We start from the raw sequence: 11,162 nt of genomic DNA on the forward strand, positions 1-11,162 counted from the left end.
TTTTGTGTCCCGTTTTGCTTGGAGGTTCTCAACGGGGGTTTTATTGGAGGTATTTTGTGGGGATTTGTACAAAAGGGAAGCTTTGTGGGGAATATTTACAAAGTGGATTCTTTGTGTGGATTTTGTACAATGGGCATGCTGGGGGATTTATTTCAAAGTGGGATTTCTAGAATTTGTTGGGGTAAGCTTGTTGGGGATGTCTACCAAAGGACCCGCTGGGATGTGCTGGGGAGATTCCATTTTTTCTTTCTTTTTTTTTTTTATAATTTTATAATTTGGGGAGATTCTGTGGGAGATTGTACAAGACTCTGTTGGGATTTGTACAGGGGGAGACTCTGTGGGGATTTGTCCGAAGGTGGACTTGCTGGGGAAGATTTCAAGATTTCTCTCTTTTCCTTTTCTCCGGAACACCATCAAACGTCATGATTCATCATGCTTGGGTAATCATATCAACGAGATGAGGTGCTTTCCTTCATGAGACGGGATTCCGTGTAAACAAACCATGCCACCTACCCTTTCCGGTGTGTCCTGAACTCGGGGTTAAAATGCGAAAGGGATTCGAAAAGAAACAAAAGGGGAAAACAAATCAGAAAAGAAATACCCTTTTCGGGGAGAGAAAGACTTATCTGAGGAAGATAATGCTGGCTTTAAATGACATGACATGCCTTTTGGACTGGACGTCTGACCTTCCATGAACTTGCGTTTTCCTAGACCAGAACAGATCTGTGGTTCCAAAACTGGTGGAACTTTGCCGCGACCTTCTTGGGGTGGCGTCATTCTTTTCGGCCAACAGCGCCCTTTGCGGGTTTTCGCTGGCTGACCTCTCTCATTTCTCTTCCTGTCGTCGCTTGATAGCACTCTTTGCGAGTTTTTACTAAACAAGCTCTCTCATTTTGGTTTCTCTTCTCCCGTCGCCTCGTGGTGCCCGAAGGTTTTCACCGCCGAGACTCTCTCATTTTATTTCTCTCAACTCAGGGTGTGCTGGTTTCCTTTTGTGATGCTTATTGGTTTCCCACCATCTTTGGTAATTGATTTGAAGGCTTGTACCTGGTGAAGAGAGGTAGCTGATACTAAACTTCTCAAGTGTCTGACATGCCCCGGTTTTCCATTTCAGGGTGAATGGGATTTTGTTGTTGGTGTGACTGAACCTCAGGGAGAGGCTGCCTACGTATCCTTTCGGAATCAAGTCAAACGTAGTTCAGGCCTCAATCAATGTTTTTTTTTTTTTTTTTTTTATATATAACGGCTCAAAAGGTGGTAGCGAGAATTGGGTAGTGTTTGGGGAGTAGTGGGGAATAAACACCTTCGCCCTTTTCAACGTGTCAGGACCACTTGGAGTATGATCTAGACGTAGTACCTCTTGACTGCATCTGCATTCACCGCTGTGTCAGGGTCATTTCCTTCGATATCACCTAAATACAATGCTCCTCTTGGCAATATTTTCCTTACGATGTATGGGCCTTTCCAATTTGGGGCAAACTTTCCTTTTGCTTCTTCATGATGCGGCAGAATACGCCTCAGTACCAATTGTCCTACTTCGAAATTCCGAGGTCGGACTTTCTTGTTGTAAGCACGGGCCATCCTTCGTTGGTATAACTGTCCGTGACAAACTGCAGCCATCCGCTTTTCATCAATCAACGTCAATTGCTCCAGTCGAGTCTTAACCCACTCGCTGTCCTCGATTTCTGCTTCGACAATGATTCGAAGTGAAGGAATCTCTATCTCTGCCGGTATTACGGCCTCGGTTCCATAAACCAAAAGATAAGGAGTCGCTCCCACCGATGTGCGCACCGTAGTGCGATACCCCAATAACGCAAAAGGTAACTGCTCATGCCACTGTCGGGAACTTTGTATTGTTTTCCTCAAAATCTTCTTGATGTTTTTATTTGCAGCTTCTACAGCACCATTGGCTTTTGGCCGATAAGGAGTGGAATTCCTGTGTGTTATCTTGAATTGCTCGCACACATCTCCCATCAAGTGACTGTTCAAGTTTGCTGCATTATCTGTAATGATAGTCGCAGGAATGCCGAAGCGACAGATAAGATTTGAGTGTACAAAATCCACTACAGCTTTCTTGGTGACCGACTTGAGAGTGACAGCCTCTACCCACTTTGTGAAGTAATCGATGGCAACCAGTATAAACCTGTGTCCATTCGAAGCCTTTGGTTCAATTGGTCCAATGACGTCCATGCCCCAAGCGACAAATGGCCAAGGTGCGGACATGGGATGCAGTTCTGTGGGAGGTGCATGAATCAAATTACCGTGCACCTGACACTGATGACACTTCCGGACAAAGCTAAAGCAATCCTTTTCCATGGTCATCCAGTAATAACCTGCTCTAAGGATCTTCTTCGCTAAGACATACCCGTTCATGTGAGGTCCACATACACCTGCGTGTACTTCGTGCATGATCTTTCTTGCTTCCTCGATATCGACACATCTTAAGAGATTGAGGTCCGGAGTCCTCTTATATAACAATTCACTGCTCAAAAAGAAACCACTTGCATGTCGCCTAATGGTCCTCTTTTGATCTCCAGTTGCATGCTCGGGGTATTCTTGTGTCTTCAAGAATTTCTTGATGTCATGGTACCAAGGCATTGTGAAACCTCGGAATATACCTGAATTCTATTGAGTTAAAGCGCTTGCTGAGGTCCTCCACATGTTGTCGGTATGGGATAAGTTTGACATCCCGAGTTTCCCATTCGCCTTGAACTTGCCGGATGATCAGGTCAGAATCTCCCATAATCAGTAAGTCTTTGACATCCTGATCGATTGCCATATGTATGCCCATAATGCAGGCTTCATATTCAGCTGTATTATTTGTGCAGAAGAAACGAAGTCTAGCTGTGGCGGGATAATGCTGACCGGCAGGTGAGATCAAAATTGCCCCGATCCCTATACCCTTGGTATTCACGGCTCCGTCAAAGAACATCTTCCAAACATGAGCTTCCTCCGAGATCGCTTCTACGGTGTTTACCTCTTCATCTGGAAAATAGGTATCCAATGGCTGGTATTCCTCATCGACCGGGTTTTCGGCCAAATGATCTGCTAACGCCTGGGCTTTCATTGCCGTGCGAGTGATATAAACTATGTCGAACTCCGTAAGCAAGATTTGCCATTTAGCCAGTCTCCCAGTAGGCATTGGTTTCTGAAATATATATTTCAAGGGATCCAACCTGCTTATGAGGAATGTAGTGTGGGCTTGGAGATAATGCCTCAGCTTTTGAGCAACCCATGTGAGAGCGCAGCATGTCTTCTCCAACAGAGTGTATTTGGCCTCGTAGCTGGTGAATTTCTTGCTCAGGTAGTAGATCGCCTGTTCCCTTTTCCCGGTCACATCGTGTTGCCCCAGGACGCAGCCAAAGGAGTTCTCCAAGACTGTCAGATACAAGAAAAGTGGCCTCCCTGGTTCGGGAGGGACCAAGACTGGGGGATTCGAAAGGTACTCTTTGACTTTATCAAAGGCTTCTTGACACTCCGTTGTCCACTTAATCGCCGCATCCTTTCTTAACAACTTGAATATGGGCTCACACGTGCTTGTCAGCTGGGCAATAAACCGACTGATGTAGTTCAGCCTGCCCAAAAGACTCATCACGTCTTTCTTCGTTCTTGGGGGAGGTAGATCTTTGATAGATTTTATCTTAGTCGGATCTAGCTCGATACCTCTCCTGCTTACGATGAAACCCAAAAGTTTACCTGACGGAACTCCGAAAGCGCATTTTGCTGGATTTAGCTTCAAGTCATACTTCCTTAGTCTCTCGAAGAATTTCCTCAAGTCTTGGATGTGATTATCCTGTGTCCTGGACTTGACTATTACATCGTCCACGTACACCTCTATTTCCTGATGCATCATGTCATGGAAAATGGCGGTCATGGCCCTCATGTAAGTAGCCCCAGCATTCTTTAAACCAAACGGCATGACCCGATAACAGTAGGTGCCCCAAGGCGTGGTGAAGGCAGTTTTTTCGGCATCCTCTTCATCCATCAATACCTGATGATACCCAGCGTAACAATCTACGAAAGACTGTATCTCGTGCTTGGCGCAATTATCAACGAGGATGTGGATGTTGGGCAGCGGGAAATTATCTTTAGGACTTGCTCTGTTCAGATCTCGGTAATCTACACATACTCGAGTTTTCCCGTCCTTTTTCGGTACTGGAACCACATTCGCCAACCATGTTGTATATTGGACTACTCGGATCACTCCTGTTTTCAGTTGCTTGGTGATCTCCTCTTTAATTTTGTCACTGACCTCGGTTTTGAACTTTCGTTGCTTTTGTTGAACCGGAGGACAATCAGGATGAATCGGCAATTTGTGAACCACTAGATCGACACCTAGTCCCGGCATGTCATCATATGACCAAGCAAACACGTCTTTAAATTCAAGAAGAAGTTGAATTATCGCCTCTCGCGTTTTCTTGTCCGTGTGAATGCTTATCTTGGTCTCCCGGATTTCTTCCGGGGTTCCTAAATTTACCGGTTCAGTGTCATTCAGATTTGGCTTAGGTTTATTCTCGAAATATTCCAACTCTCGGTTTATCTCCCTAAAAGCCTCTTCCGCATCATATTCTGGTTCTGGATCCATTAATTCGCAGTTAAATAGCTCATTGTGATCCGGGCGTGAAGTCCGCAAGCATGTCATATTTAAAGCCGCATTATTAGGACTGAAAAGGAAGATAAGAGGAAAAGTAATAAAATCAGAACGAAAGAAAGAAAGGAAAGCAATGAAGATTTTTTTTTTCATTTTCTTTGGAAAATTGGAAGACAACAACGTTTACAACTAGGAATTCGGAATAACAAATGAAAAGAAGAAAACGTTCAAGTTATGTCCCGGGGATAACTTGTGATACAGGAAAGGTGGCAGGACAAGTCTACCCGGACTTCCGTCTAGTTGGGAATGGCGTGATCTCCCAGTTTTGGAGCTTGGCGTTTGGCCCCATGTATATCATCTCAGCAGTGCTTGTGCCTTCGCCTGGTTGAACCATGTGGACCTCGTAGAGCATTTCCCTCATTGCCCCACATATTTCCTCGATTTCCTCAACTGTGAAGACCTCATCTTCTTCTTCTTCAGTGTACCCTGGCCTGACAAAAGTCGCATGTAAATCCGGCAGTGGTTGAGGCAACTTCCAGCCCTCATTTCTCCTTTTCTTTGCCCATTTTTCGTCTGCTGGAGTAGGTTTGAAACCTAGTCCAAAAGGTTTCTTGATGACTGGTAAAGTAATGGGTTCCGTCATTCCCTGAAGGGTTCGTCCAAGCCCCTTCCCTGGCCTAAATCCGTGTCGGATCATCTCTTTGGCCACCATAACCGAAGCGTTAGACAAGAAAGGCTGGGGGCAAGGTACTCCCTCTTCGTGCTGCTCTGCCAATACCACCTCGAAAGCTTGATAGACCGTATGCTCACTCCCTTCTCTTGGTTCAAGATACGGGATAGATGGGTCCCGATAAATGGCATGTTCATCTTCTCCATGGACCACGATCTCTTGGTCTTCATACTCGAACTTCACCATCTGGTGAAGAGTAGAAGGCACGGCTCCTGCCGCATGGATCCAAGGCCTGCCAAGGAGGAAATTGTAAGATGTGTCCATGTCGATCACTTGGAAAGTGACTCGAGATTCGACTGGTCCTATGACCAGCAACAGGTCTATTTCTCCCATGGTGTCTCTCTTGATACCATCGAAAGCTCTCACGCAGACGTTGTTGGGTCGGATTCTTCCGGTCTCAATTTCCATTCTTTGCAGCGTGGAGAGCGGGCAGATGTCAACACCTGATCCCCCATCCAGCATCACCCGCTTGACATAGTAGTCCTCACATTTGACTGTTAAATGCAATGCCTTGTTGTGTGCTGCTCCTTCCGGGGGTAGATCGTTCTTGCTGAAGGAGATTTGGTTGACGGCGAAGAATCTTTCGGTCATCCGCTCTAGTTGCTCCACCGAGGTTTCGACCGGTACGTATGCTTCATTCAGGGTTTTCAGCAGGATCTTTTGATGCTCGGTTGACCTCATTAATAGTGACAGCATGGACACCTGCTCAGGGTGCTTGCGCAGCTGGTCTATCACTTCATAATCTGGCATCTTCATCTGCTTGAAGAACACTTCCGCTTCTTCAACACTCACAGGCTCCTTTGGAGGGAAGCGCCTTTGTGTGGCGTTGTTCAGTTCTTGGGTATTTGAGTACCCTCCAACGAAAGTATTTTCTGGAAGTTCTTCCATGACCTCCTTACCTTTGTATGTTACCAAAGTCTTTTGATAATTCCACGGTACTGTGGACGGGTTGGTCATTGGCTTTTGTGGCACGCGTCCGATAACCACTGGCTCATTCAGCCGAGGTGGTTGAATCGTCCCCCGGACCACATAGGCCCCTTTTGGCACATACATAGGTTTTGTCTTTTTGATCCCGAAGTTCTGCGTCTTCTTGGCTTGACCTCGCGGTATGTAAAGAACTCCACCCTTTGCCGGTACCACTTTCTTCTCCACCTTCTTTTCAGGCTTGCTTTCTGCAGCCTTGGCCTCCTCCCCCCTTTCTGATTTCTGGTCTGTTTCAGGCCTCCTCGCTGTGTCGACAATGGCAATTATGGCTTTCAAGGCAGGGTCGAACTCTTTGTCTTCACAAATCATGCCGATCAGCGGCCCATTATTGTGAGCGGGCAATGGATTGTTAGTTACATTTGGGATCTCTTCGTCCCTTAGCACTATCTTCCCCTGCTCTATCAAATTTTCGACCACTCTTTTCAATGACCAGCAGTCGTTTGTATCATGACCCTCGGCCCCTGAATGATAGGCGCATCTGACTCCGGCTTTGTAAGAAGGAGATGTCGGGTTTTGCCTTGTTTGAGGGATGGGTTGTAGGAAACCCAACTGAACCAACTTTGGGAACAAAGTCGAGTATGGCTCACCGATGGGCGTGAAAGTCCGCCGTCGAGGTGGCTCTTGGGAGCGGTAGTTATTTTGAGGGGGTTGTGGGTTATAGTGGTTGCGGTAAGGAGGCTGATTTCTGGGAGGTGGAGCTGGGCCTCGGCTGGCTTGTTGTGGTGAATGGTTATAAGGTTGGGCATTCATGACCATATAAGGTTGATGAGCATATGCCGCATTTGAGTGGGGGTAGTAGTGTTGTGAGGCCCTTTCCGGAAAATGGGGCCTGTGATGACGATACTCCCTTGCTTCAGAGGCTGCCATAGCCGTTTCTTCCTTCTTCTTCCCCCTTGTCGTCCCTCCAGACCCGCTTTGGATGGCCTGAGAGGTTGCCCTTAGGGCTGCTTGACTCAGAATCCGACCCGTTTTCAGCCCATTCTCTACCATTTCTCCTATCTTGATTGCTTCCGCGAATGGCTTACCCATGGCCGACATCATGTTTTGGAAATAGTCAGACTCTTGAGCCTGGAGAAAGGTAGTGACCATTTCCACTTCATCCATGGGAGGCTTCACTCTCGACGCCTGTTCACGCCACTTAATAGCATACTCTCTAAAACTTTCCGACGGCTTCTTCTTCAAATTCGACAGAGAGTTTCGGTCTGGCGCAATGTCGATGTTATACTGGAATTGCTTTACAAAATCTCTGGCGAGATCATCCCATATATGCCATCGGGACATTTCCTGATCCATATACCATTCCGAAGCTATCCCTACTAAGCTTTCCCCAAAATATGCCATGAGCAGTTCTTCTTTTCCGCCGGCTCCCCGCAATTGGTTGCAGTATTTCTTAAGATGTGCAATGGGGTCACCGTGCCCATCATATTTCTCGAACTTGGGGGTCTTGAAACCCGTCGGCAGGTGCACGTGAGGGAACATGCACAGGTCGGTGTAAGAGACGCTCTTTTGCCCGCTCAAACCTTGCATATTCTTCAAACTTTGTTCAAGGCTTCTCATTCTCTTAGCAATCTCATTTTGTTCTGCAATCCTGGGGTTCTGTTCCTGTCCCGGTGCGAGTTCGCACTGAGGCGGTAGAGGATTATTGTTGGTAGCGAACCTGGTTGGTTCCATTGAGAACGATGGTGCTTGGAATGTAAAAGAGGATGAGTCAAAGCTTGGCTTGTATGTGGCAGGCTGTGCCGTAGCTGGGCAAGGCGATGCAGTAAAGATATTCATGCTTGCATCGGTGGCCGACATTCGGGGATGAGGCTCAGAAGGTGATCCGGCGGAGAAAACGGAGTTGGCTGGATACCCGAATGGGGTAGCAGGGTAATTTATGGGGACATTAGAAGTCCCACCTGACCTGGAGAATAATTCAGGGAATCCGGGGACGACACTTGGCGGCTCTTTCCCGTTGTTCCAATCATCCAGCATTTCCAACATGCGGAGCCGTAGGATTCTATTTTCTTCTGCAGTTGCGGATTCAGGCGTGAGGACGGCTGAGATTGAGCTCTCCTCAGAGACGGGGACTGTTTGCAATGGAATTTCCGAAGACATTTCCACACTTCCTTTTGACCTGGTGAAGTAGGTGTGAGTACTGTTTCTGGTCCTAACAATAGGTAGTTGAACACCTCTCTTTGACCTCGTGAAGTATGAGTGCGAGGCCAGACTTTCACCAAACCAACCGTCTTTTCAAAAACCCTGGAAACATGCTCAATGACAAGCGCACGGTTAATTTGTAGCAAATAACAGATAGTTAATCTCACGTTGGGCATGATGCACCTATACAGTTAAGTGGATTACTATATGTCTGCTACGAGAGCATGCGTCATTCCGGTATTTTCCTCTTATTTCCCCCTTTTCTTCTTTTTTTTTTATTTTCATTTATTTTTCTTTTATATATATTTTTCTTGTAGCAAAATAAAATGCGATCGGATCCGATGAGGATTGCCTACGTATCACGATACTCACGTGAATCAGATCATTACGTAGTTCGAAAACACGAATGAGCGTGAAAGAAGCAAACTCTTTATTATTGAAGCAGTCTATTACAAACTACATTTGCAAAAGAAAAAGCAAACTTTGGAAATAAACCTAGACTCAAAATAGACTAAAAATCACCCTGATGAAAAAAAAAAAGGCAGAAGATGCTATAGATACAGATTTGACCTATGAATGCATTATGGTTTTAAAAATTGGTTTCCGCGGGGCGTCGTTCGGCCTCGCCGCGGTCCTAGGCGTGAGATCCCACTCAAGTTGCTCTAGCTCGTGCATAGTCTGCTTGACATAACCCATTACTGCCGAGAGGACGGTAGCGCTGGACATGTTCTCACATCGTAGGCATCGTCTGGTGATGGCATGGGCAATGGCCTTGATCCTATCTCTGGTTTGCTTCTTCTCTACGAGCAGGCGTTTTGTCTGATCGCTGCATATCTTGAAAACTTGAGCATCTTGTACATGCTGATGCTTCAGTCGTCGTACTTCCAACTTCATCTGGGCTATTGAGTCATACCAGTATCTGCTCTCAATTTGGAAATCCTTGGCCTGATTAGCTGTTTTGATCTCAAGTGCAGCCATCTCTCTCTTTATCTTAGCAACAGTCTTCTCATGGTCGCTTTCCAATCGATTCAGGTACCTGCGATGCTTGTCTGTTCTTGTACCCCACTGTGCTTTGAGCTCTGCTATGATGTTTTCAGATTTCTCCAAACCATCTCGCCATTCCCTGATTTCACCTTTTAGCCCTTTTATCAACTGCTCGTCCGATCGACGCCTTGGTTGTCTATCTGCATCCAACCTTATCTGTTTGATCTGGGCTCTGAGCATTTCATTTTCTTGAATCAACCTGTTCCGTTCTCCCAGATCGGTAGCAACTTGCACGTTGTGTTCATATTTCAATTTTTCCACTTGTTGCTTTAACCCGCTGATTTCGGTGCAATAGCCTCTTTCTTTTGCTAACCAATCCCACTGCTTTTGTGATGATTCGGTAAAATTCCGGATGTGGGGTCTCTTAGCTGGCCTTTCATGCTCGAGTTCCCTTCTGTACCATGCAAGGTAACCTGGCGCCGTTTCTCCTTTGGCTTGATCCCGCACGCAAGTATCTGATTTCAAATATTGACCCTCATTCCAGATTTGGCGAATCTTTGCTTCTGGGAACTGCCCGTTAGGACTTATCTCAATTGCTTGAGGTGCTTAGATCTTCCTCATGAGGTACTGTCTGGCATTTTCCGAACTGTCTTAAAACTCGGCCGGGTGCGTAAGGTTGAATGCTCTTAAGCCCCATCAACAAGAAATGAGTTTTAGCCGCTGACATATATAAGACCTCATCAACGGGCAACCATCCCAACTTCCATTGTATTTGGCTGGCAGTAAGAGCTTGAAAGAACGTGGTCCAAGCCAGGACTCCTTCGGGCAAACTGATCTCTTTGGCTCTCGCGTAAGATTCTCCTATGCGGGTCTTTTCCGGGGAACCATGGCTCAAAATCTCGGAATGATGGCAAAGGTGCTCGGTCATCCATATCTGCAAAAGCAAGTTACAACCTTCGAAGAAATTTCCCCCAGCTTTACAAGCTGTGAGAGCTCGAAAGATGTCGGATACCACCATAGGCGCGAGAGTACTGTTGCTTTGCGTGAGTAAAGTGCCGACGACCCCAGATATCTTCAAATCAACGTTTCCATCTTTCCTGGGAAATACCAGAAGACCCAGAAACGTTATCATGAACGCCACCCGTCTGTGCTCGTCCCACTTCTGACGAACTCCTTTGCTGCACAGTTTGTTGATTGGATTATTGAATCCCCCCTCGTGACCGTATCTATCATATATGAAGTCTGGAGTACAGAATCCGGCTGCTAGATCCGGGTTGTGGACTGTTCTAGGTATTTTCAATGAATCCAGGAACCGATGTACCGTGACGACTCTTGGGGCGACCAAGTATTTTTCCCTCAACGGAAGTTCAGTATTCCCGATGTATCCGGCCATTTCTTCCAAAGTTGGGGTGAGCTCAAAATCAGGGAAATGGAAAACATTGTGCGCCGGGTCCCAATAGGTAACCAAAGCTCTTATGATATCTCCCCGAGGCTGGATTTCCAACAGACCCACAAGACCTTTCAGATTTTTCTTAACCTCATTTTGCCCTTCAACACCTAGATCATTCCACCATAGCCGTAACTTGATAGGGATTTTGGTCATTATTGAAAAATGTTCATTTTGCATCGTGCTCATCCTGCACATTTATTAAGGTGATTTTAACAAAAATGACTGACTCAAAATATTTTACAGAGGGGACCAAGCTTTGAACACGGCCTTTAAGCACTTCGGGG

Source organism: Nicotiana sylvestris, chromosome 4, assembly GCF_000393655.2.
Source record: "Nicotiana sylvestris chromosome 4, ASM39365v2, whole genome shotgun sequence".
Classification (NCBI taxonomy): Eukaryota; Viridiplantae; Streptophyta; class Magnoliopsida; order Solanales; family Solanaceae; genus Nicotiana; species Nicotiana sylvestris.